The sequence below is a fragment of the Coloeus monedula genome (assembly GCF_965178545.1).
Source record: "Coloeus monedula genome assembly, chromosome: 3".
NCBI lineage: Eukaryota > Metazoa > Chordata > Aves > Passeriformes > Corvidae > Coloeus > Coloeus monedula.
The window spans coordinates 82268774-82296352 of NC_138783.1; positions in this window are offsets into that span (position 1 = coordinate 82268774).

Consider the following 27579-nt stretch of genomic DNA (forward strand, 5'->3'; position numbering starts at 1 on the left):
AGCCATGCAACAGTTATGATCATCCTTCCAGTAATGGGATGGCAGATTCTGTCCATTGAGACTAGTAAACAAACATTCACAAATTAAAATTTACAGAAAAAAAAGACTTTGCATCTCAGTTCTCATGTTTAAGATACTTCCTTTTTTTTTTTTTTTTTTTTAATTTAGATACATAGCCTATTTAGGTTTTTTCTACATATAGGAAAAAAAGGCATTCTAGCCTAATACTTGCTAGCCAGATTTTCAGCAGAATTTAACAAGTCTAGACAACTAATACATGATGCTAAATAAGCAAAATCCATCAAGTATTAATTCTGCGACTTGAAAACATTGTGTTATTGTATAAAAGATGAAAATTCCATTGAATATCTATTTATCTGGGGTGTTTTTACTGCTTGAAGTGAATGTGTTTATGTGTGTTATGAGCCATGATGTTTCAGCTTGGAGCTGAAGCCTGTCTTTGAACCATCTGAGTCTACAGGCGATTCCTTTAAACCACAGAAATGACCAACATAACAGCTTGAAGCTGGACTGTGAGACCTGTATTTTTCATTCTCTTTGTATTGACAATCTTCTGATTGTCAATATTGCTATAATCAATAAATGACAAATTTGTACAATCGGCTTTATCACAGCTAGCTCTGGTATCAGAACAAGTTGCATATACCTTTAGAGATGTAGGACACTATACAGTTGACTACTTTTTTCAAAACTTTATTAATCCTTGGTTCACCAATGTCAATTAGGCACTACATTTTTGAAATTAGATACTTTGATTACTACATATTTTGCAATGAAATCCATTTTTAATTTACATATTGTGTGATGTAATTACATAGAGACCATACATGTGCTGGTACCAAAATGTCCTTGCCATGGTTTAGGAACGACAGTACCCTTAATTTACTACCCTTATCTCCTTCCCCCTACTTCCCTCCCCTTCCCCCAGTGACTGTCCCAAGGCAGACACAGATTATTCCCCCCCTTCTCACTCTGGTGATGGAGCTGAGAACCAAAGGCACAGAAAGGTGAAAATTGCAGATTGAGATAAGAACAATTTTCTGGAAACAGTCATAAGATAAGAAAAGGAACAGTAACATCAACAACATAAATAACAAAAGTGTACAATGAAAGGGTGATTTACATGCAAAATTGCTCACCCACAGAGCCCAACCGGACACAGCAGGACCCTGAAATAACGAACAATGGCCAATGTTTTCTCCTCTTCTACTTTTCAGCAGATGTTAGGTTATTTGTATAGAGGTTTGCATAATGACACACTGCAAATGTTGTTGCAATAAATAGGCGTATGTATTTCTGTATTTTTTTTTGTTTTAGTACTTCCTCAGAAAAAAATCTGTATCACTGTCATCATATATAACAATGCATCAAATTAATTTTTCTGTGAAAGATTTTGATTTGATGTTGACAATGATTGGTATAAAGTGGCTTTTTTCTATAAGATGAAGTGTGTCTTTTAACAAAGAAGGTAGCATTAGGAAAATTACATTTGTCTGAATTGATCTTTCAATTTAAAACATTATGATCTTATGTAGAAAAACATCGGTTTTCAGTAGCCAGCATTTGTTATTTTCATTCAGGAAAAATGGTACGAGTAAGTGGTGTAGCACAATACTAACCATTTCCCCTTGAATTATAGGGGCTTTATTATTCTCTCTGTTCCTGTCTTCCTGCTCAGGGGTCTGAGAACCTGAGGAGCAGCTGTTCTTACTCTGGGAATCTGAGGTAAAGAAGGCATTTGTTACCCCAGCCTTTTCCTCATTGTTAGTCACTATATTTCCCCTCTGCATTCAGTAAAGGATGGAGAGTGTCCTTAGCCATCCCTTTGTTGCTAATGTACTTACAGAAACATTTTTAATAGTCTTATACACCAGTTGCCAGATTAAATTATTTTTGACAATTTGTTATTAAATGATTTATCAAGATTGCTTTTTTTGGCAAAATAATAAAGTTCATTCATACACCAAGAGACTATATTTGTTTCCTGAAAGTGATGGTAGGAGAAGCTGACATGTGCAAATTCTGACCTTCTTTTCCATACGATCAAACTGAGTCTGATGAGGATGTAGACCTGGGAAAAAAAAAATCTTATATCCCGCGGTTATAATTATTAGCCTATTTGTGTTTCTTGTCTCTTCAATTCAGTAGTCATTAATGTATAGAAAAGAACTGACTTGTGTTTTATCACAGTACATAGGAATTATTTATCAAAAAAATTTAACCTAGATAACTCAGAGTGGTCCTCCACTCCACTCTGGGACAAATCCAAAACACGATCTGTTTATCTGAATTGCATTAGCAATTGACAGGCCAACAAGGTAATAAATTGAGATGATTATTTACTGTATATTGAATACTTTTCTATGAATATGCATTTACAGTTCATACTATTTATGAGCCTATTTTTCTTTCAGTTTAATTTGCTACATCTCTGGTCCTGAGTCACCTCCATCTTGACACAAGAATCATCAAAATGTGCACTGAAACTTTTGTACCGTTAGAAGTGTTGACGTGCATTTGCCACCTGACAGTCCAGTATGTTAATCTGACAGTTTTACTGATCTTCCCTGTTTATTTCTTCTCTGTTTTTCCATAAAGAATATATTATATTATTTAAACAGAGGCCAATGTCATCAACTGTGAAAATAAAAGGAAGTTGCTACATATATTTCAGATACTGTGGATTTGTTAGTCTTGCTTGTTCTTTCATCTGTTGTGTACTTTCCTATTTAAGAACTTTAGGCATTATAACTTTAGGAGAGATCAGAGAAAATGATTCCAGAATACTACAGAAATTATTACCATATGCAATAACTAATGGAAAATTATTTTGGCACCTAGATGATATGCAGAAAGTAAGGACCTTCAAACCTGACTTTACTATAATATGAATGTTTTCTAAAGTGAATCATTACTCAGTTTTCATAATACTGGAAGATCCATTCATGCTAGTGAATTTTTAATAAGATGAAAAGCAGAGATAATTATAAAAAAAAGAAAAAAGTCAACCTTCAGTCTCTTCCCTAAAAAAACTGAATTTCTCTGATACATACTTATATGTGACTAATATATATTTCATTTAAAAAAATGTATTTAGTATTTGATGTTATAGCCGATTTCAAATAGTAGACAAATTGGAATAGCATTGTAAAAACCAGTGGGTTTCTCACTTTTCTAGGGGAAGGAAAAGGCTGTGGAAGAAAATATTGTGAACTGTTTTCTTAAAAGTATGTCAGTTTAGGAAGTATTGTTATTGTACTGTACTCTTTTATAACAAAATTAAAGTTCTTCATCCCTATTACATAGTGTTGCCCTTCTGAAAATATTATTAGCTCAGAATTTTAGTAGTCAGAGATTTCAAGAAAAGTTTATAATTTTTTGGAGTGGTCCAGTGCAGAATTGAAACTGAAACAAGGCCCACATCTGTCGTAGGCTATTAAATATGTAGCAGTGTTGCAAAAACACAACTTAACTATGACTTTTGATAATTTTTTTTGTGAGAAATTGAAATCTTTTTTTCCATTCATGCAAAAAGCTATTCTAAAAGGTTCTTCTACAGATCTTGAACAAGTCATCTCAAGTCTTATGAGTTAAAGCTCTTTAGGCTTCGTTGGCTACATGTGTACTCATGAATGTGATAAAATGTCATACCAACTGGAACTCACCTGTCTACAATTTTATTTGTTAAATATATTCCCAACATGATTCTACCGTTTTAAACCAAACAAAAATAACCCACTTTAAAATTAGCAAGCTCCAATAATAGCCTTGTATAATTTGAAAATTTGCATGAACCAGGTACCATTCCCAACATGCACACTGTACAGTACCAAGCCATTCAATTTTGGATTGGAAAATTTTTTTAACATAAAGACAAAGTCCGTTCTGTGCTACGTGCTAAGTTTAATTCATGAAAACAAAGGTAGCTACCTAGACTGTTATAAGAATTTTACTGCATTTTGTAGCTATTTTTGACCCCTTTTTTTTCTGATTTTTGCAGTTCTGATAAAGCATGGTGTATTGGTTTGTCACGGCCTGGTTTTTGGGTAGCAGGGGGGCCACAGAGGTGGCTCCTGTGAGGAAGCTGCTGGAAGCTTCCCACCATGTCCGGCAGAGCCAATGGCTGACGGCTCTGAAGATGGACATGCTGCTGGCCAAAACTGGGCCAATGAGAGAGGCTGGTAACACCTCTGTGATGACATATTTAAGAAGAAAAGCAAAATAAAGTCACAAGATTTTGGATTCTAGTCAGAGAAGAGGAGGAGGTGAGAACATGTGTAGGAAAACAACATGGCAACACCAAGGTCAGGGAAGAAGGAGGGCCAGGAGGTGCTCCAGGCACCGGAGCCGAGATTCCTCTGCAGGCTGTGGTGATGACCATGGTGAAGCAGCTGTGCCCCTGCAGCCCATGGGGATCCGCAGGGGATGCAGAGATCCACCTGCAGCCCGTGGGGGAGGTGGGATGGATGCCTGGAAGAGGCTGTGATCCAGTGGGAGACCCCGTGGAGAGAGAGGGCCCTGCTTCCAGCCTGGAGCAGCCTGTCCTTGGAGGACTGCACCCCATGGAATGAGACACCCATGGCACAGCAGTTTTGGAAGGGGAGGGCTGTGTGCCCGTGGGAGGGGCTCACGCTGCAGCAGGGGCGGTGGGGCTGCTGCTCCTGAGAGCGGGCCCACGCCAGGGAAGTTCACGGAGAACTGTCTCCCGTGGGAGGGACCCCACGGCCTCACAGGGGAAGACTCCTCTCCCAGAGCAGTAGAAGAAAATTGTGGTGATGAACTGACCACAACCCCCCATGCCCTGTCTCCCTGCGCTGTTGGTGGGAAGGAGGGAGGGGCTGAGGGGGAAGGTGTTTCAAGGGTTTATTTTACTTCTCATTATCTTCCTCTGATTCTGTTAGTAAGAAATTCACTCAACTTAAGTTGAGCCTGTTTCACCCTTGAAATGATTCTCCCAGTCCTCATCTCACCCATGAAGCCTTCGATAATTTTTTTCCTTTTCCCTCCTCTGCCCGGCTGAGGGTGGGCAAGCAGCTCTCCGGGGTGCCTGGCGCTGTCAATCCATGATACATGGATGTCAGAAAAGGATAACATATTGTATTAATGGTTTCACTAATACTATTTTGGTTAGGATTTTTCAGTGAAATGGAAAGTCAAGCAGAGAAGAGTCTTCAACCCATAACTCCCTGCAATAATTGTCAGCCAGTGCAGTGTAGGCAGCTCAGGTCATGTGATGCAGTTACTGCTTTCCCACTCCATTAGGTTCAAAACACTTTGTTGGTTTCATAGCTGAGTACTTCATGGATTTAATTTGCTTCTTAAGTTATTATTGCATATTGAATTATTTTTTCCATTATCATTGTCCAATTCCTATCCTTATCCCTTCCAGTATCATTTAATGTCAGTGTAATCTGTGATTAGCTCTTTGTCTTACTTCAGTGTTGCAAAGATGTGTGGGGTACAGACGTGATAATGAGGCAATGTTCTGAAGGACTAATGAGTTTTGAAGACAAATGAGAATGGGACCATTTAATAGAAAAATTATGAGTAGAAAAAAAGGTAAAAAACCCCCATTCCCATAAATTGAAGTCCTGACTTGATCAAAGTAAGTATTAGAGCTTCCCCTGCCTTCATCAGGGCCAGGATCTCACTTACCTTGTCTATTAAACATTTTCTAAAACCAAAGAGCAACCTTGAATTCAAGCCAGCAGGAAACATGCTGACATAAATATGAATGTGGTTTTAATTAGAGCCATGAGAATAATGGACTTTTTTTTTTGTGAATAGATGAGTTGAAAATTCAGGAAAGCTTTTTATTAATTTAATTCAATTTAATTTCATTTTCTTTTGATTTTCACACTGGCAGTAACGAATACTTTATTTGGTCTCTCCTATTTTTTAATATTTTGCCTTATAAAAATATACTTTTTAAAATAAAAAGCAATAAATCCTTCCAAAAGCTTTTGATTCAAAGTTCTAGCCCTTCTCAAAAATAATAAGCTCAAAAATTTGGAATGGGAGATGTTTTCTAAACTTTTTTGCTTATTGTGTAGATTAAACCTTTTATTTAGCCTTTTGTGTCTGTCCCAATGGGACATCAGGATGAGTCTAAAGTGTGTTCAGTGCACGTTCAGAACAGTTTCATCTTCCTTATACTCTAAGTCAGAATCATAAACCTATAGGTAAGAGAAAGAAATAGCATCAATTTTATTATTAGCAAAAGTTGACACATTTGTACTCCGACCATTTTGGGACAGCTGACATTTGTTTGTGTATTATTTTGCTCTTTCCTCTTAAACATGAGGTATCATTGTTTTCATTTGGTATTGATTTCTCCATTACACTATTTAAATGCTTCTTTGTATTGGGGCCTTCGATGCTTCTCCTCTGCTAGAGAAAAATGTTTCTGAGGAACGTCCTCATTTACCATACACCCTTGTGTGTCTGACTTTTAAAGGTTTAGGAAGCCATCCCACATGCAGTGAAGAAATCACTGTACTTTAGGGTAATGGAAATTTTTTGACTAGTTTCTTGAAGGGCCTTGCATCCAATGAGCAATACTAGATTTCTCATGGGGGTGCTTGGGGTAGGGAGAATCTTGAGCATGTGGGCAAGGACAGAGAGGTCCTGTGGCACCCTCAGGATCAGGCACAAGGTACAACATGGCTGTTTGCACCTGGCTCAGTTTCACTGATAATATTTTTATTTTATGAGAAAACACATGAGGTAAAGCAGTGCAAGGCAAGTAAAAACCCATAAAAAAGCACACCTGTTGAGAGAAAGCTGACCGAAAGATAGAAGAGGAAAAGCTCTGCACTGCAAAGTTATAAAGGTCCAAGGAAAATGTCATCAGAAGACGGTAAATCAGAAATATCAAGGGTATGATAATCCAAAGATTGGTGGGGGCTGACCTGTCCTCACCAGACTGGAAAGTGGTTGGCTTGCAAGCACTTATCAGGTAATGGGTCTGCATCAGGTATGGGGAACATGTAAAGCTTAACTTAGCAGACCATTAGTCCTGGCTATTGTATATATTAATGAATAAAAAATTGCTTTGTATGCCTAAATGGTACAAATTTCAACCCAAACCACTCTATGATTCTATGATATCATGCTCATGGGGGTCTAAGTTTGCATGGTAGAAGAAACTGGAACAAAAATGACCTGATATATTCTATGCACAAAACTCATTTCATATCATGCATGAAACTTCATTAGGATGTGACAATATTTTCTGTCTTTGTTTTACCAGGCAACTCTGAGGGCTTGTCTCTGATGTTAGATCCTATGTGTTCTCCTTATCAGAGAATACCTTACTGGATTATTCTGACATCTACTTTTGTAGGCAGAATTGTAAAGGTAGGTAAATATCAACAAGAAGCAAAATGCAGTGATAACCAGTTCTTCTGGGTAAAAGAAAGACTTTTTGAATGGAAAATGGTAATTTCTACCTGAGCAACTTTTTTGTTTCTCTTTTCTTCCCTCCTTCTTAACCCTGGCCCTCAAATGACTCATGTACCTATCAAGAATATCAGAAAAATGTCAGTTCCATGTCCTATCATAGCCACTGTAAACACAATGAATGAATCATTAAAATTTTATGTCAGTTGTATCTTAGATAACATACATTGGAAGGATTTGTCACATTAATATGAGAGAACAGAAGAGAGGGTCTCCTCCTTTTTGTAATACACAGGCATTGAATATTAATTGGTGACATCACAGACTTCTGTTGACACTGTCCTTGTAATTCATCCAAATTTAGCCAGTTGTTTACTTTATACATCCTGTTATCCATGACTGTGGGCAAAGCATTCATGTTTGAAAACAGTATCTCCCTTTTTATCATGTCTATTAGCAAAATGGACCACTTTTACATGTAGTACCCGCCCTTCCAGGAACACATTTAAATAATAAAAGAGCTTCATCATAACAGTTTTTTGAGGATTTAGTGATTGATTTCTGAAAATAGACATTGGATTCTAGGAGAGGAAAAAGGTCTCATGTTTACTGCAGTCGCAGAAATTTGAAGGCTGAAACTGTTAAAATGGTTTCTGGCTGATATTTATCAGGAAAATTAGGTAACAAATACAGTAGTTTTGAACTGCAAAAAGATGTGGGTACTGCAGCAAAGAATCATATTTTTCTTTTTTTTTTTTTTTTTTTAATCTGGCTGTGTATTTTGAGGCCTTTGGAATGGCATTTTTACTGAAAAACAATTCATTTGCAATAAATGTCAGAAAAAGCAGTTTAGAAGGTGAACACAAACTAGATATGTGATAGAGACTGAAAAGAAAGCATAAAAGCAGCCAATGATTTGCCTGCTGTATTTAATTCTCCTGAAGCCATGGTGAAGAGTGGAATCCTGTGTTGATGGACGCTATAGTGATAGTACAGATTTGATCTCTGTAATGCTAAGACACATGTAACTAAGCATGTTTTCATATGGAATCACTGTGATTAGAATACCAAAAAATTCTAAAAATACTTATTAAACCAATGGTGTTTGTTCAACCAAAATAGATAAAAGGGCTAAGCCTTCACTTGATTAAGGGCTAGCATTACCTTATGTGGGTTAATCAACTAGGTTCCTTCTGTGGCCAATAAAAGATGATTTACAGCACCTAAAATTTCATTTGAATATGCCTCAGAAGGAGCCTCTATTGATGCTAAAATGAAACTTGTACTAAGATTTGAAATATCACCTCAAAGTGTGTGTTTCATCAACATTTTGACTTATGTCCTCTTTTTTTGTTGAAGAGAGTTTTGAAAAAATCTAGAAGACTGCCTATTAGACATCCATACAATAAGCTGAGCTCAGCTTTTGTTTTGGTTCTATTCCAGGTTGTAATCTTTTATTCTATTGATTTTTCTTAATTAGTTTTGGCTTTATCTTATGCACATTGAAGGCCATGTCAGTATTAATACTTAGCATCTTCCAGCACTGATGGTATCATTCTGTTAGTGCAGACTGGGAAGGCACAGCTGCCAATGTTTAAATAGCAGTACATGCAAGTCCCATCTTACTTGGGTTCTACAATGTGAGGACGGAAGTTCCATCACCTACCTGTACTGTTCCTTTTGAGGTGGCAACAGCAAAATGAAACTGCTGTGTTAACTCTTGTTTCATGGCAATAAATTTGCAACTCCAAGTGTAGAGTGAAAAAGAAACTAGTTGTATTTTACTACTAAAGTGTCAAGAAGTTGCAAATATCAATATCTCAGACTCAGAAGGTGGAAAGTATTGTTAATGATATGAAAAAAAAAAGTAATTTAATCCAGTAGAACGGAGAAGATTTTCTCAAGCAATTACTTTTTAAAAGGAAAGCTATATGGAAGGGAGAGTAGTTAATAATTACTGGTAGTGTGTTCTTTAATACAGCAGCAGAGCAGATGAGATGGGTTGGGTTTTTTGTTGGATTTCTTTGGTGGACCTATTTTCTTTCTTTTTTCCTTTGCTTGTTAAAGATATCACTTCTGTTGGTGCTAGGAGGTACTCCAGAGCAAATGTCAAATCTCAGTGGAATGGTTCAATGAATGAAAGGGGCCATTAGATCACTCTGGTATTGTACCTGTTGCTTAAGGGGGAAAGCAGATACCAGCTCTCAGATTTTATTTATATATATGTATATATATATATAAAATCATATATAAATATATTGTACTATCATTATATATCTTAACCTCAGTATTCCTCTCAGACAGTTTCCCCAATTTTATTTAGTACATCTGAATAAGTGTTCTAAAATATTTTAGTGATGTAGTTTATGATTAACAGCAATTTTCTTCCCTGGATGAAAAATTACTTGTTGGAATAAGCCTAACACATCCAAACAACTTTCTTTTTACATGCCTAAATTCACGTATTTTGTTTGGTATATCTTTGTTTACTGCAATTCTACCAGCCAAGTGTAAAAACAGAGCAAATAACCCATGTGTATCTATGCTGAGAGTTTTCTTTTTTCGTTTTGAATATGTCTGCGTAGTGTTATCAAGCTTTCCATGAGCTGACACTTTGGTTTTCCTTGAGTGAATGTGTACATGAATACATGCATTAATGAGTGAAAAGAGAGAATGAAGAGCTAAATTTCAAAAGATGAAAAATCCCGTGGAGGTCAATGTCAAATTACTGAGGTATACACACCCGAGTATTTATCAGCAGAAAATTTCTAAATCCTTTATATGTCTGATGAATTACACTAGATGTAATTAAGCCATGGCCAATACATTAATACATCCCTAAAGATATTATTATTGGTTTTAATAATTTACATGTTGGTAACCATGGATTAATCACTACTTAGCTTAGAGTATTAAAGATGGTTTTACAGAAAAGTAGACCGAAGTTATCCATTAGATTAGTAGTTTATGAAGTGTGGAAGAAACCACTAACAGTTACAACAAGCTTATTAAAATACAATGGTAAATACATTATAAGCTAAATTTGATTTTCAAAATGTCTCAGATTTTATAAGTTTGTTTTACTTAAGGTACCATAAAACCACTTAATGGAAATTGTGTGGTTTGATGAAAGGAGGTTTTTTTTCTCAGAATAATTTTAGACAAAAATAATTTAGGGAACATTACAAGTAACATTAGAGGGCATTACTAGTGTAAAAATATTTTCTTTTTTGAAACAGAGCAGAACGAGATATTTTTATTGCATGTTAATTCCTGTCTCTGATTTTCTAGTATTGATAAATTGTATGTAAAGCTACAGAAATGTTCATTCTAGAAACATCATTGCATGCAGAGCAGAATGGAAAGGATATATACAGAGATATCACCAGAGCAATGAAACATTACCAAGTTCAGCTAAAACAAAATATTTTTGTTACCGGAAATAAAATGAGTTGCGCTTTTATAGGGGTAAGTAGCAAATTCAAAGCTATATTCCATTGCATAACAACATGACAATATGTGGCTTTTGGATATAGAAGAATATATAAGGATTCAGGAAAGCTTAAGAAGAAAATACCTTTATTTACATGGCTGATAACTATAGTGGTTCAGAAAATACTAGGAATTCAATGAGCTTTATGATGAACAAAGACAGAGGCTTTGTAGAAATGCAAACTCAGCTTTTCTGGAAGATTCAAAATTGTTGAAAAATTAGACCTGCATCTGCATATCACAAATCCTGAAGACACTGCAGAGCACTACATTTTACATTTTTTTCACTGCCTTTCTGTTCATGTTAAATGTACTGAGGTTAGAAAGAAAAGAGTTTATGGAATGCCATGTTAAAATAACAAATTTCTAAAAAAAATATGAGAAATTAATTGTTAAAGGATGCTGTTTTCAAAACATAAGGATTAACACTCTTCTACATGAAAATCAGTGACAGTAAAACGTTGACAGAGGCAATATAGGCTTTATAATCCTCCCTCCCCAATTGCCACCTGGCACGCTGGAGTCCTTGAGTCAGCTCTGAATGGAGACAATCAGGGCCCTGAGTTTGTTGCTGCAGACTCAGGCAGCACTGGTACCTCTCCTGGAGCTGGGGTTGGTGGTGTGATACTGGCAGGAGCTGTGTCCTGGTGGGGGCTTGGAGGTCTTCAGGAAGGCCTCCCTGCTGGTGGAGTTGTGTTCAGTGTATGAACTTGTGTACTATGGAAAGTGAGATGGGACCACATGAAAAACCTGTCCATTCTCCAGTCAAGTAAGGCATCTGTTTGATAGTGGAATTTAGGATTTGCTTTTATAAAGTAATTAGTGCTGCACTGGTATGGTACAAGGTAACTTTAATCACTTTTGGAAGGCAAGTGTCAGCGTGCTAGTGATTGCATGTACTTTTGGCCACCACAAGAAGACAAATGGCTTCTTACTTTATACATTTAGAAGTTCCTAAAGTGCCATAAAATTGTGAGACCTCAAAAATCACTAGTGATAGTTACATTGTCCAAATGAAAAGGAACATTTTTTCATCACTCCCACAGAAACAATGTGCTTGCATGTGTTTAAATAGGGGTTTTGAGATGTTAACTTTCTTTCTTCTTTCAATTTTGGTTACTTGTTATTCCTAGTTGCAACTTGAAATGATAGAAATCTTTCCTTTAAAAAATACAATTTATGAGTCAGAGAAAAGAAACTGAAGAAAAGTGGCATATAATTACCCAAACATAGTTGGAGAATACAATAGACATATTGGTTGCAGGTGTCTGACAGTAAGATGGCTAAGATGAAGGACTATTAACAAAATTTCAATTATTAAGTGTTGCATGCAAAATTAGTATGTGACAAGAGAATCACAAACTAAGGAATTACTGTGAAGAAAACTAAACAAACTAGCCAAGTTGGTGCTGTGTTTTATATTATCAGAGTCTTTTTGTGACAAGGCTTTCTCATGTTTGACTGGGCTGCCCCATTGGTCCAGTGTGAAAGACCATTAACTACCCTCAGAGAGAGGCTGGCAGAGTCCAAAAAAGTCCTTTTGAGATTGAGGAAAAGCACAAAAGTTGTCAGCATTGACAAAAGCTCACTAAAACCCACTTAGAAAGTAGGCATACGGTAATAGACTGTAATCTAAAATTAATGCTTTGTCTTAATGGGTCTTGGTCACAAAATGTGTAAAGCTGTTGACTTAACTTTAGAATCACTTGGTGCATTGCCTTGCTGGAATAGTCACATTATAGACACTTATATATTATAGAGCCTATGTCTTATTCTATGGAGTTTATGAGCCTTTTGATATCAAATAGGCCACCCAGAAACCAATTTTGGGAATGCCAAAATGTCAGTGGTTTGGAACGAATTTTGGCTAGCAAGATTGTTTTTTTTCCTCTTCCAGCTGATGGACCAAGGTGGATATTTGCAAAATTCATGACATTGTGTCTTTCAGCCTGGCTAAAAGACACTGTAACACAGAGCCACCTCAGCTAGCTCATCTCATGCTGAGCTAGGAAAGGCATGAACAGAAAACAGAGCTTAAAGACAGGAAGCCGGTGATGACAGGCAACAACACAGCCACCTCTTGCAGCACTTTTGCATGGACTTGGTGCCAATTACCCCACTACCAGACCTGATCTGGAAAGGCTGAAAAGTACAGTGCTTCCTAGCTTGGATTTCTGTGTGACCTTTTGAGAATGAGTAAGACTTACTTTGTGTTAATTTGAGTGTTAAGTACCTGTGTTCTCCAGTGTAGAGGACAAATGTGCCTCTAGGTACCTGTTATTCTCAGGATCACTGCTGACGTTTTCACAGTATTTGCTCTACTTGTTGATAAAATATCAGGCTGAACTCACTTCACAGCTGCACTTAAGTCACAGGGATCAGTATAAAGAGTCTTGTGAGTCTGTAGGAGAGTGTGGAGCTGACTGTGGTCTCACCACAGTCTTAGTAATTTCCAGGAAGAAGGATAACTTTTATTAATTACTATGAGATAACACAATTCTCAAATGCTATTGAAAACCTCACACTTTCTATAAAATATTATGATAAAAAAGAAGAAATTGGAATGTGTTTCCTTTTACCACTGAGATTATTTTCAATATTTTATTACTTCTCCTAGTTAGAAGATTCTAAACAGCTGTGTGATGCAATTTTAATCAGCTGAAATATAACATTTGACCTAATCTCATTAAAAGTGATTATAAAAATAAATGAAAATCTGTTTCCAATATTTAGAAGGCGAAGGCTAATACCCAAAATATTTTGAAGAAAGAGATAGATGCGCTTACTGTGGGTATGTTTCCTGACATGAGACTTACACTTTTAATTTATTTGTGTGCTTCAGGGTTTACATAAAATAGAATTGATTTTGTGTAACTGATTATAAGGGCTTTATGCATAGCAGAATATTGACAATTGCATTTGAAATTACTATCCATTTAGTTTGTTGTTGGGGTTTTTTTCAATAATGGAGTGTTTACAATTTTCTTTATCAGTGAAGCAATATTAAGGAAAAATATTATCTTATGATGAGCTATGATTGAACTTTCAGTGTCTTTGATACTTTTTTTTCCTGATTTGACTCCTGCAAATCTTATTTTGCAGAAAAAGCTTAGAGTAAATCAGGGTATGGTTGACTGCTGAGTAAATGCTAAACTTGTTGATATTTGAGTTACTATGTAGGGAGTGTGAAGTTAACAAAATTATTTCATTCACTGGAAAACATAAACCTTAAAGTCTAATAAAGAGCAACTAACATTTTCATGTATCAGGAATCATAGACCCTAAAGTTTTATTTTGGATGAATAAGGAATTAAAAAAAAAATCCTTTTTTTCTACAGAAGAGATTTTGTATTGTGAATTTAATGTGAATCATAATAATAAAAAAAAGTAAATACAATAAACCACCAAATATTCACATTTCTAAGCATGATACATACATTCAAGTTCCTGGATAACTTAGGAAGATATTGTTAGAAGCAGGTCTGAAGAAGGATGTAGCTCATTCAGTGATTTACATAGAATGGCAGTTTCTGAGCACAGTATTAGAATCCTTCACATATTTTGTTAAGTCTCGATGCAGCAATCACTGAACAATTTCATCTGACTTTAAGTGTCTTAGAAATATTTGTTCTTTATGTGGCTTATGTTGTCCAGTAATAACTAATGAATGCAGAAATTATTTTTAACTTTTCTGAAAATACATCCACTTTATAACTTGCTTCGAATTATCACTTTGTATTTCAACTACAATTTTTTGTGTAACATCTCAATATCTTGTTTGGGAGATGTTTTAACTCAAAGGGAACAAAATAGAAAAGTTATCTTCAATTCATGCACAGACCTCATATACCTTTATCATTTGAAGGAAATGTTCATTGTTTTGATATATCTAATTTAGTCTTCTTCTTTGGGGACCTGGATGCTAGAACACAGTGTTCTTAGAGTGAAAATTAGCTAGAGTCTGTGCTGTGACTATTTTACTCTGAATTTTGTGTTGAAGACGTGGACAAAGACTTTTCCCTGCTATAAAAATCATCCACAAAAATTGATGGTGAGAAATTAAGGATTAGGTCCTTATGGTAGAGGATGTATCTCCCTTGTTTTAGTCCCAGATTAATATAAGAATATATTTATGAGAATAAGTGTTCTTGTCTCCTATTTATCTGCCCTTAGTACCCTTATTAGATATTGATGAATATACTCACAGTCACTTCGTACAAATAAAGAAAAAATAAAATTATATATATATATACACACACACCCTGTATTGCAAGAAATATGTGTGTGTACAATCCTATATATTCCTGTTAATACAGAGACATTCCTTTCCTCAAAGAACTTCATGCTCTTGTGAGAAGTCCCACTCCATCTTTCTCACAAGCTCCCTTCAGGTACTAGAAGGCTGTTATTAGGTCACTCCAGAGCCTTCTCTTCTCCAGGCTGAAAAAACAAAATTCTGGCAGCTTCTCCTCATAGGAGAGGTGCTCCAGCCCTCTCATCATCTTGTTGGCCCTCCTGTGGACTTGCTCCAACAGGTCCTGTGCTAGGGGATCCCAGAGCTGGATGTAGCACTGCAGGTGGGGTCTCACCAGAGCAGAGCAGAGGGTCAGAATCCCTCCCTTGCCCAGCTGGCACATTGCTTTTGGTGCAATCCAGGATGTGACTGACTTTCTGGGCTGTGAGTGCACATGGCCAGTTCATGTCCAGCCTTTCAACCACCAGCACCCCCAAGTCCTTCTTAGCAGGGCTGCTTTTGATCTGTTCATCCCGAGCCTGTGTTACTACAGGGGAATGCCCCAAGGTGCGGTACCTTGCACTTGGTCTTGGTAAATATCATGAGATTCCCAAGGACCCACTTCTTGAGTTTTTCCAGGTCCCTCTGGATGGCATCACATTCTTCAAGTGTGTCAACTGCACCACTCAGCTTGGTGTCGCCAGCAAATTTGCTGAGGGTTCACTCAATCCCTTCATCTATGTCATTAACAAAGATAACGAATAGTACTGGTACCAATACAGGTCCCTGAGGGACACCACTTGTCACTGATGTCCATCAAGACTCTGAGCCGTTTACCACTACCCTCTGGATGTGACCATCCAACCACATTCTTATCCATTTAACAGTCCCCTCATCAAATCCATTTCTCCCCAGTTTAGAGAGAAGGATGTAGGATGTGGATAACTTGAAAATATTGGGATAAGACTCAGTGAAGTAAATAAAAAACCAAGACTGAGAATAAAATGAGAGGAGAGGGAGATCACAGATAAAATGATAAGGGATACAGCCCACTGCAGTGCTGTAGCATATGCCCATATTAACAGTTAGCATAGGGAATTACTTGTTGATCTGTAGAGAGAAATAAGTAGTGCTGAGGACCAGACAACTACCTACCTATATATGTTGGTTTTTTTTTTTCCTTCAGAGTACTTCTGGGCTGATGGTCAGAATCTCCATTGGTGATTGATTTGAGCACGCTAGGCAAGGTCCCAAATTGCACTTTCCAGAAGACTTGCTGTTGAAAGGACTCCAGGTCATATACTCTTAAGACCACATCATAATGTGAATCAAAACCCAACAGATCACTCTTATATCTTCCTTTGGATCAGGTGTAAATTTGGAAAAATATTCCCCAGCTGTTTTCCCTCATTGCTCTTTGCTTCTTATTGCAGGGAAATCTTAGAAAGCAGAAAATGTATCTTTTTAGATAAAACTAAACTGAAAGGTGCTTACAGACTGCAACTTCAGACCAGACTAGAGCTATTTCAAGGTCACTTTGTACTGTGCTGGGTCCTCAGCAACTTATTTCATTTCACAGAATGGCTCCTATTCCACTGTGCTCCTTGCTCCATGTGGATGTGTGGAAGACTTGCTTCTGGCAAGCACTCCTGGCACAGGCTGAACAGCTAATGTCAATATATCCACAGAAAATAAAGTCTGTTTGGTTTGAATTGCAATAAATATCAACAAAATATTATTAAAATAACTAAAACAATCCTAGAAAAAGAAGACAAAACAGATTTCGATACCAATACTGTCTTTGAATTTGTAGGCCAAAAAAACCACTTCTGTTTGTCATCATGTTTTTTATGATGACAATAAGTCATCAAGTGTTGCTGACAATATTATTTGCACTCATTCTAAATATGAAAGAGTTTTTAAATTGCTCAAGAACAGAATTTGACCTTGGGCTGTAGAAGAGTTGTGAATGAGTGAAATATGTCACCAGTGTGCATAAAAATAAGAAAGAAAATAGAATACGGAATTTTTAAGTGACAATGATTGACATGTATATATCTCTATGAAAATAAATGAGCTAGAGTTTTCTAAACACTGGCAAAAGTGAATTGATAATAAATAATGAGGAAAAAGAATTGACTAAATATTTAATAATTAGAAAATTTGATGTAATAATTATTGTTCAGAAGGAGGAATGTGAGACAAAAACAAAGTAGCTTTGTATGGAGTCCAGAACTTGATCCAAAGCCTTTGAAGTCAGCAGGAAGCCACTGGCTTCCACACACTTTTTGGCAGCCTTGTACTGTACTCAGTGGGAGAAATCTGGCACATCTCTCAGTTGCTCCATAACTCAGTCCCAGGCTTACAGTACTGCTTAATCAGTTCATTCCTTTACCCATCTTCCTAAATTAATCTCATGACAATCCATTTTATAGACTCCTTCTGACCTCTCTAATCATGATGGTGCTTGTAACCTAAATGATGATTTGAATAAGATTCCCCTGTATTTGTCTTTCCTCCCCAGAGTGGAGAACATTTGCCAGGGTCAGCAATAAAAGAGAGAAACTTACTGGGGAAAGTGATTTCTGTAATATCACAGCTGTATCAATGAATCAGTTAACTTTTTTAAAGCAAATCTTTTGCTTATAGATTGTTACATTTCTGTCCATCTTACTTTTTGCCTCACATCCTGTCTGATAAGCTAAACATTTACCTCCTGCCTGACATTTCTGCCCTCAATTAAATCATCCCCCCTATTTTTTTCCAGAAATTTCAGGTCCTTGAGGAATATGCAAACCAAAAGGAGTAATAATATCTTCAGGTTGTCAAAGAAAGAGCTGGAGCTGTTCAGCAGAAGTGGCAGAAGAGCCAGGAGTGTTGCCATGCTGTGAGATCCACAGCTGAGAGATCATGGCTCTCTGTACCAGGGTATCCTGACAGCTCCCTTAGATCTACAGCCGTCCTGACAGGTGTAGCTTGTGCTCGCATAGGGTCTGGGAAAGCTGGACAGCCCTTCGGCTGGCTGGGCCTCCATCCACATCATCACTTTTGGCTCTGAATCAACTACACAATAGCACAGCAATCCACATGATTTTAATAATCTGATAATTTTAGAGCAGTGAAGGCTTTGCTAAAGCTGAAAGTGCCAGTCTGGTGCTGGTCCATTGGTAAAACTGCAAACCTGAGAAATGTAAGAGATTCAAGCCAAACTAAACAAAAATAACCCACAGAAAAACAAAATCAAAGCAGAGCTATGCTAAACAAAACAAGCAAAACAAACCAAAGCCCAAACTTTTAGCCGTTTATTCATTTAATGTTGTTTAAAATATTTAATGTATAAGAAGCTTTTCACAGTAACTCATTTATGCTCAGTATTTTTTAAAATGAATTTTTTTTTATAATGAATGCTTATAATTACTTTATATTAGAATAAAAAATGTGATTTGGAGAGAAATAAGATTCATTTAATTTGCAAAACAGGATACATTATTTTTGGCATGGAATTTTGAGAGTGTAAATTCAGTACTTCATTACAGGGTTGCTTTCACCTGATGGTACTAGTTTTATCTGTTCTGACTGACTTTAAGGACGGAAATATTTTTTTTCTGTTTCTTGTATTATCTCAGGATCTAACTAGTTCAATTTACAAAAGAAGGCAAAAGGGATGACTGAAAAAAGGAAAGGATTTATTACTAGGTCTGTTGGGTATGTGTTTTTTGTTGGGTATATTTTTTTCCTTTAATAAACTGGAAGGCTTGGAAGATTATTTACATTCGTATGACAACACTGTATGGTTCTGTGTTCTTATAGAGTATTCTGAACACATGCAAAATTAGATGTGCAAATCAATGTCTGCTAAGTGAATTACCCAGTTCAAATAACTAATACTGATGAACAATCACCCTAACAAAAACTTTTAGCTGAAGGGAGGAGCAAATAGGATTACAAAAATGCAATTGTCATTGTTGTTAAAAATTAATTAGATACAGAGATTTCAAATTTGATAGATGAATATATGAGCAAAATACAAGCAATTAAAATAAGAGAAAAAATGAAGTTGCAGGAACATGGCTGCTGACAGGTAAAAAATCCATATGTATGTCACAGGAGTCATTGTAAACTAATGCACATGTATATGATACATAAGTAATATAAATTTAAACCATTTATTTTTAGGCTTTCAAATGTCAGAGAGGGCTTTGACATCACTATTTCTCTTATAATTAATATAATTTGAAATATTTACCCTTTTCTTCTTTCTCCCATTGTTCTGATTCTCTCTTTGAAGAGAAATCATGCAAAACTTAATACTACTACTTGTATAAAGTGAATAAAATTACATGGTTTTTCTAAATTACTTGAAAATATAACCTCATCTTACTTTCAAATATAGTTTATACATAGAGGTAAAGTAAATAACTTCCTTTTTTTTTTTTTTCTGTCATTTGAAAGAAAAAATTCCAGAGAACTTGTGGTTTTTTTGGTCACAGAGATAAATTTATTTGGACTTTCAAATGTCAGATTATTGCAAAACAGATTTGTATCAGCTTGTGTTTAGAACCAGCTCAGGCTTATACAAACAGAAAAAACCCCCACCCTGCAGAGGTCACTGAGAATGTAGACATGAATTGTTCTAGAACTGCTCCTCTTAATTGTCTTAGATATCTTTGTAATCCACAGTATGGTAAAAGAACTATTTGATTGTGAAATTTATGTTAAATTGAAACAGTTAGTTGTTTTCTTTGTCAGAGCCAAAAATAAGAAACTGGGACAGGAGAAAAATGCAGTAAAATCCTGACAACTTGTATTTCTCTTTTCTCCTAGCTGGTCCCAAGACCATTCCCTAAATTATAGCTGCACAGGTGATATCTAAAGTAAAACAAGCACAGAAATACAACTCCCCCTGCCCCCTGCCAAAAAAAAATAAAAAGGATAATAATATTTCAATTACTGATAGTTCCTCTCAATCTTTGTTACCGCTTTCTTGTAAAAAATACCAAACAAAACATGGGAGAAAGAGAACAGAATTCTAGTGTTTCAGAAATAAAACTAGATGCAATTTGAGGCATACTTTCTTGGAGTCCATTACCTTTCAGTGAAAAGGTGGAAAAAGCAGACTTGTGGAAACCCTACAGATCCTGAGTACCATAATGGAGGAAGTTGTTTTTAAATAAGTCTTCATTAGAAAATAGTTAGTCTGGTAACGTCTAAATTTGAACAGCTAAATGAGTAGTAAAGAAAATAATAATTGGAGACATTCTGCCAAATAAATGCCTCAGATATGTTTCAGTCTGTTATGGGCTAGATAGTCATCTGACTTGTTTGGTCAGTCACAAGTTAATTGTAGGAATGGGACATGCTATCAAATAAAATTAGTACTGGTCTGTTAGCCACACCTTAATCAAAACAAAAGGACTCAATTAGTTGCCACTGTGATTTCCAATGGCATTTTAGGTCTATTTATTGCATTCTTGGGATGAAGATCAGAATTCTGATTAGAGATATCCTTTAGTAAATTATCAAATAATAAGACACTTATATATTAGTATATTAAAGCCTTAAAATTTTGTTTAAGGTTTTGCTCAACTAACTCATGACGATAATTAATTTTAACAAGACTTTTCAGTAAATGAGGGATTTTCACCATGCAGAAAAGAAAGAACTAACTCCCTGAACAAATTCTGAAGTAGACATAAAACTTGAAGAAAGGTACCTGGAGTGTGAACGCCATCTTACATTATTCCCTATAATACTTGAATCTGATGATTTGGAAATGTTTATTCTATATTTATCAGATTTGAATTTACTTCCATTTGAATTCCCCCTGTCATTGTCCCTTGCACAGTTCTGTACAATATCTCCAATGAGATTTTCTGAGTCTGCCATTTCCATCTGCAGCTCCTGGTGCAAGTTTTGGATGTTTGTTCCTTTTTTGACTACGTGTAGTAACACGTAGGAAGAAGCAAATTTATAGCTTGTGGAGTGGAAGGATTGTGTCCTATCAATACTTATGGCCTCAGTAGTAAAGAGATTTAAGTAACCGTGCATGTAAATATTTGTTCACATATGTTTTGCATCTGGTAAATTGTGTGGTGAAAAACAAAAAGCATCAGAGAATTATGTACACATATTTGTACACAGAAATAATACAAAAAATTGCTCTTTTTTCTACTACTGACAATAAATGAAATATATAAAATGTCCATAATTACTTTTCTAGTTATAAAAGAGCACATCTAGAGGATCTGGTTAAAAGATGCAACTACTAAAGGTGCTTAAATCTTTCTGTGACCCAGGGTTTCCATGGGTGTTCAAGATTGCTTGCCCTTGCAATAGAGATAATAATTTCCTTTTACTTGAGTGAAGTACATTAAAGCTCTTAGCACTTTTGAACTTGGGGCGTGAGTCTACATTTTAGGTGAACAGAGGAACAGAGAGCTTAAAAGGAAGCAATGACCAGAAAAGTGTGTATTGAACTGCCTGAATAATTTCTTTTTTTTTATTATCTCAACCGCATAGTTACTGCACTCCCCCCTCCAAAAACCCGAAAACCTACCAGAAAAAACAACACAGAAAGCCTGACTAATCAAAACTAATCTATCAAAACCAGATTCCATTTAGCTACATGTTATAGTGCAGATACTGCAACATGCTGTATCAGACAACGAGGCCCATGGAAAGAAATATCTATGGACCGATTCTTGCTAGATGTTTCAGAGATGTTTATTTCTCCAGCCGCATGGCCGGGGCTCTGCCCAGGAACTGCTCAATCACGGGATCCGAGGGTCCTTCTGCCCGCGCAGGGAACACAAACCAACCCATGGGAACGAGGCTGAGCAGGGGCAGGGAAACCCCGTGTCTGTGCCCTCAGGGCCCCTCTGCCAGGGCTACATGGCAGGGGAGGGACCCCAACAGCTACAGAATGTACAGAGTACTGAGTTGTATTTCAAATGAATAAATGAATGACAACTCACTTCAGTTTTTCATTTAAGGCACGAAACTGCAATCCGTGCTGGTACTTAACACTGAAGAAGTATCACTGAATTAATAGAATTGCCTGAGTGAATGCTATTCACAGCATGAATGAGGATTGTAAAATAATTTTAATCTTCTTGCAATGACCAAGTACTTCAGTCACGTCACTGAAAAATGTTTCTTATATATTAATTCTTTGGTGTTTCAAACCTAATTTTTTTGTGTCTTACCCCTCTCTCATGACCTTTTTTTTTAAAATCAGTAAGTAGTATATGTAAAGGCTTAATCATGAAATTCTCATGCATTACATAAATAGCATTTTGAATAGTTACTTGATGCAGTAAATCCTTGGTCAATGAGTCCTAATTATTATTTTTAATTAAATACAAGATTATTACCTTTGATAGATTTAAAGTTTTGATAGTAAGGTTTGGCAACTTCTCATCCTTCTGTTAATTCATTCTCCTAATTCAAAGGCCAGAAGCAACTTAATGACTCTTTTTCAAAGTCTAATAAGATACACTCTGAAGTTAATTTAATTTACTCGGTCTATAAGCAACATATCATTGTAGCTAAGCATTTTCATCAATGTACACCTAATGATTGAGTGGATCACCATAGGAAATTTTATTAACTTGACTACTGAATCCAACTCTAATCTAGTTCCTTTGTCAATTTCATCTGTTATACCTAAAATATGTCTGAAATTATTTTGAAGATAATTATGTCTGGTTAGTAAAATAAGACCCCAAAATGCAGATTTTAGATTGTTTTTTCCCCTTTATTTGTTTTAGCTCATCTTTTTTTACCTATTTTGTAAGACTCATAAAGTAGTCGGATCTTGTATTGTATGAAGTAGCCACCACAGAGAAAAAAAATTGTTAAAGACACCTTATTCAATTCTGATGAGTACCCTCTCTGGTGATATTCTCCTTGTTTCTATTTTGATGATAAGTGAAAACAAAATTCACAATTATTGTTCATCTATATTCTCATGAGGAATGTCAAAGGAAGAGAAATGCTTACAAGTAATATTACCTTGTATAGATTTTATGTGCTCCAAAAGTTTTGCTGCTGCTGCTGAAGATAACCACACGCCCTCCAGAGGAAAAGGGAATAATATTTCAAAAGTATATCAATGTATGCATTTAACACACAAAGGATATCTATTTGGCATTTGATAACATATTTTCATTCAAAATGTAAACATATTCTGCTTTATTATGAAGTTATTGTCTGGTTGTTCTTATTTATAGCCATCACAGAATCACAGCATGGGTGAGGTTGGAAAGGACCACAGCAGGTCACGTGGTTCAGCATCTCTGCTCCAGCATGGTCATCCCAGAGCACAATGCACAGGATTGTATCCAGATGGCTCTTGAATATCTCCGGTGAGGAAGACTCTCCAAAACCTCTCTGGGCAATGTGTTCCAGTGTGCAGTCACTCACCCACATAATAAAGTTCTTCCTCTCTAATTTAGTCATATTAAGTATGGAAGGTTGTGGGGACAGTGTCATAACTGGCTGTACACACTGGAACACTGTGAAAGTTCCTTCAAACATTTGGCATGGTGTAAAGCACCTGAGTTTCACTATAGTTCTTTTTCTGTTACTCTCAATCTTTTTCTGTCAATCTTGTCTATATTGAAATATATCTGTCTGAGAGAAAGTTGTAAGCAGGACATAAAAAAAAAGAAGATAATTTATTTAATGTATTTATGTCTGCCCCTTTTAATGAACAGGTATCAGTTTACTACATATTTGCTGAAACAAACTTGAAATTGTAGTTATTCTGATCTTTCAAACTAGTCTCATGAAAACATCAAATAGCAACATACTTTTGTAAGGATTGATACAATATGAGGTTTAAAAAAAGGCCAGGTGGAATTTTTAGTACTGTCCTTGGCTGTCCTCTGTTGAGGGTAGTAAACTCAAAAAAAAAAAAAAAAAGGAAGTGGTATAGTATGTTTTAAAGAGCAAAACTCAATATCGTAACACTGTTAGTAACTAAAACTTGTCTCATGCAAGAGTCAAGAGCAACCTATAGAAATTAGTCCACTGTATAAAGTAATTAACAGGTCTGCATTAAGGTTCAGGGGTCAGTGTACAGAAGGATTTAAAATGAGATGTACATATCGTCTTGCTGGACAGGAAAGTGCACACTGCTGTTATTGGATATTGAATCACCAGCATGGAAGTTGCGCTCACCTGGTCTGCCAATAGTAATTTTTTTAAAAAGTCAATGTTTAGTAGAGCTGAAGGAGATGAAAATGGTAAAAATGCCTCCCATTGCCAAAGCAAAGAAAAGAACAGGTTTATTGTAGAAAAGACCCAAACAAACGAAAAAAAAACAGGAGAAGAAGTTGGCTGAGAGGATGGAAAAGTGAAAATGGAGAAACAGAAAGACTAAGTTATTGATATACTGATATCCCAATATGGGAATAAACATTTTTGACTTGTTCCGGAATGAGAAGAAAACAGAAAGTTTGTCTCTGCCTAGAAGTGAGGGAAAAAATATATCAAAAGGAAGATAGGCCATAATGATGTCACACACGCAGACTGAGGGTCTTTAAAAGCTATCTGGACATCTTTCAGTACAGTACTATATTGGAATACTGGGATCACAGCTGAATGAGACAGCTCCAGAACAGGAAGAGACCCAGCCACATTTGTACAACTTCATAAATAATGCTACTGGAAAATACTAAGCCTACTCTTTCCTTGTTTTATACATCTCTCTACCATCTCTGCATTTCTTCTACCAAATTAAAAATAAACTTACGGCTTTGTACCTACCTTTTGCAGGAGAAAAAATGATCTGCTAAAAAAATTAAAGAAAAGGGGACAAAAAAGAGGAAAAAAGGCATTTTGTTCCCTGTCCCATTTATAACAAATCTAACACTCTCATATGGAGGCTGCCAGACTCAAATTTTTTGTGAAGGTTGCAAGTCTCTTTTCTGTGGTCAAAGCTGTGAACAGATGCACAAAAGGAGAAGACAGACATTTAAGAGTCACAAGGAAGGAATAGATACAGGGAAATTTTTAAACCTGAGATACTCCTACTGTGCAGCCAAATTCACTGCCAGTAATCCACAGATGTACAGCACATGGGTGTGCAAAGCTGTGACTGTTAGAGGTGTGAAAGGAGTTCTTAGTATGTTTATTGAATAGCAAACGTACCCATCTGTTCTGCTGAAATACGTAAGGTCTGTATCTAAAATCTCATACGTTTGGAAAGTTAACATTTCTGGGGAGTGACATAACAGAGGCAACAAGGTGTGCTCCCTGATACTGACATGGGTAAACTTACTCAGTATCCAAAAGTAAATAGTCAGGGCTTATAAGAACCAGTTGCGCATTTTTTCTCACTTATGTTTCTGTCATGTTATTTCCTGTCTCTTCAATTTCAGCCTGTGTTATCTTTGCAGGGCAGAGCAGCAACATATGTGGCCAAACACCTCTTTTGGGTATTATGAACAATGGCAAGGAAATTGAACAACAGTCCCCATGGTAGATATTTATGGAATAGTGAGTACAAAATGGAAGGTTCTTTATAATTTAACAGCTATTGGATATCTTGAGGTTTGAATAAATAGCAAGAAACATTATGAACACACCTCTTTGATTTAGGACCCTGAAATTTCCTTCACAAAATAAGATGGCACTGCAGATCACCCAAAAAAGAAAAAAAAGTGCTCCAAGCCAGGTGAATCTGGGACTCATTTTTTTTCCATAGAGCAGCTACCTCAATTCACTACACCTCTGAATCTGAGTAGGTGCACAGCTCTTGTCTAAGTCTCATTGCTACCAGTAAGGAGGGGAACAGATACGTAAGTTCCCTAGGGCTCAATCACACAGATATTTCTTGAGCACAACTTATATATACGTATATAGCCATTTTATAGGAAATCCTATTATAACCATAGATCTTCACTGAGATCATAATAGAGCACTCACCAAAACCAGGGATAACGGCATTAATTTTTCTCCATCATTCAACTGGAATTCCGCCCTTCCAGAAAAGGAGGCTTCAGCTGTGAAAAAGCTATACACTACGTGTTTTCTAGAAGGGCTGTATCTTTTTCTCCTTTCATAGTTTTAAAGTTGTCCTAGAGAACAGCAAAGAATGTACAGTGTTTACAGGGAGACCAGCATGCAAAAATTATCATGGCACTAGATTAATGGGGAGAAAGCAGAGTTCTTAGTCTTTCACATCTGTGACCAGTTTCATTTATACATTTAAAATTAATCACTTAATTAAATTTATTAACAATATTAAGAACAAAACCACCAACAACAAATAAGAATAATAGTAACAATAATAATTTAAAAAATTCATCTTCCCCCCTGTATACAGATAATTTTGGAAGCAGGATTCCCATATCTCAGTTCAATTTCCAAACCACCAGGTTAACACAGTTGCATCTCCTGTTAGATGAGTGCAGTGGAGTGTACTGCCATCTCTCAGATATAACTTTTCATTTTAAAAGTGAATTTTGTTCCCTGTTATATACAATGACAAAATGAAATTAGGAGTAAGAATTCTGGAACAGTTTTGAAGCCTGAATGGCCCTAATCAATATATAACTGAGAAGTGCTTTCTTCCTCTATGCTTTAGGGTAAAAAGCTCACATCCCCACCCTCTTCCCCACCCCAGAATCTTTATCTTTCTCACATAAGATTGATATCAGACAAAAAACAAAATCGCTAGTGATTTTGTCTCATAATGATTGTAACTACACTTTTCAGAAAAAAATCTTGACTCGTGATTTGTTTTTCTCCTACTAATTTTACTTTCCATGTGAATTGTTCTCATTTGACAAAGTGATAGGAAATGATTTTTGTAGTTTTTGAGGCTGCACAGAGATACCAGGTTTCTTTCAAAAGAAATAATAGAACTGGATCAATGCTATGCTTATTGTCATTTTGTTAGCAATACTGAAAGGTCACAAAACAATGGAAGTTAGGAGCACGGTGCTCAAATCAGACATCTGGAAAATGTGGCATGAACCTGCTCTGTGTAGTCTTCATTTATTCACTATTTGTGTCCAGTAAAATAAGAACTTTTGATGCTGCCAGGTCTCATGACTTTTTCCCCAAGACATCTTCCACCCGCACTGCAAGAGTGAAGCTTTGTGCTAAAAATTAGTTACTATGAAGTTTCACTCTAAAAAGTACTTGATCAAATTGAAATTATAGAGGCTGAAATGGAAAATCAGACATAGTTAAAACAGGGAGATTGACAACCTGCTACTGGGAAAAAAATTTTAATCTGTATGATCAGTAAAGGGGGCCTAAAGGCAAAAGAAAGATGTCAGTATTGGAATTGCATATAATCTCACCAACCAGTGGCCAGTGTGACTCTGTAGGAGCTTACAAAATGGAAATACATTTGCAGCCTTGGGCACTGAAAACAGTGTACTCGTACTGACCTGCAGGTTGCACTAAAAATCATC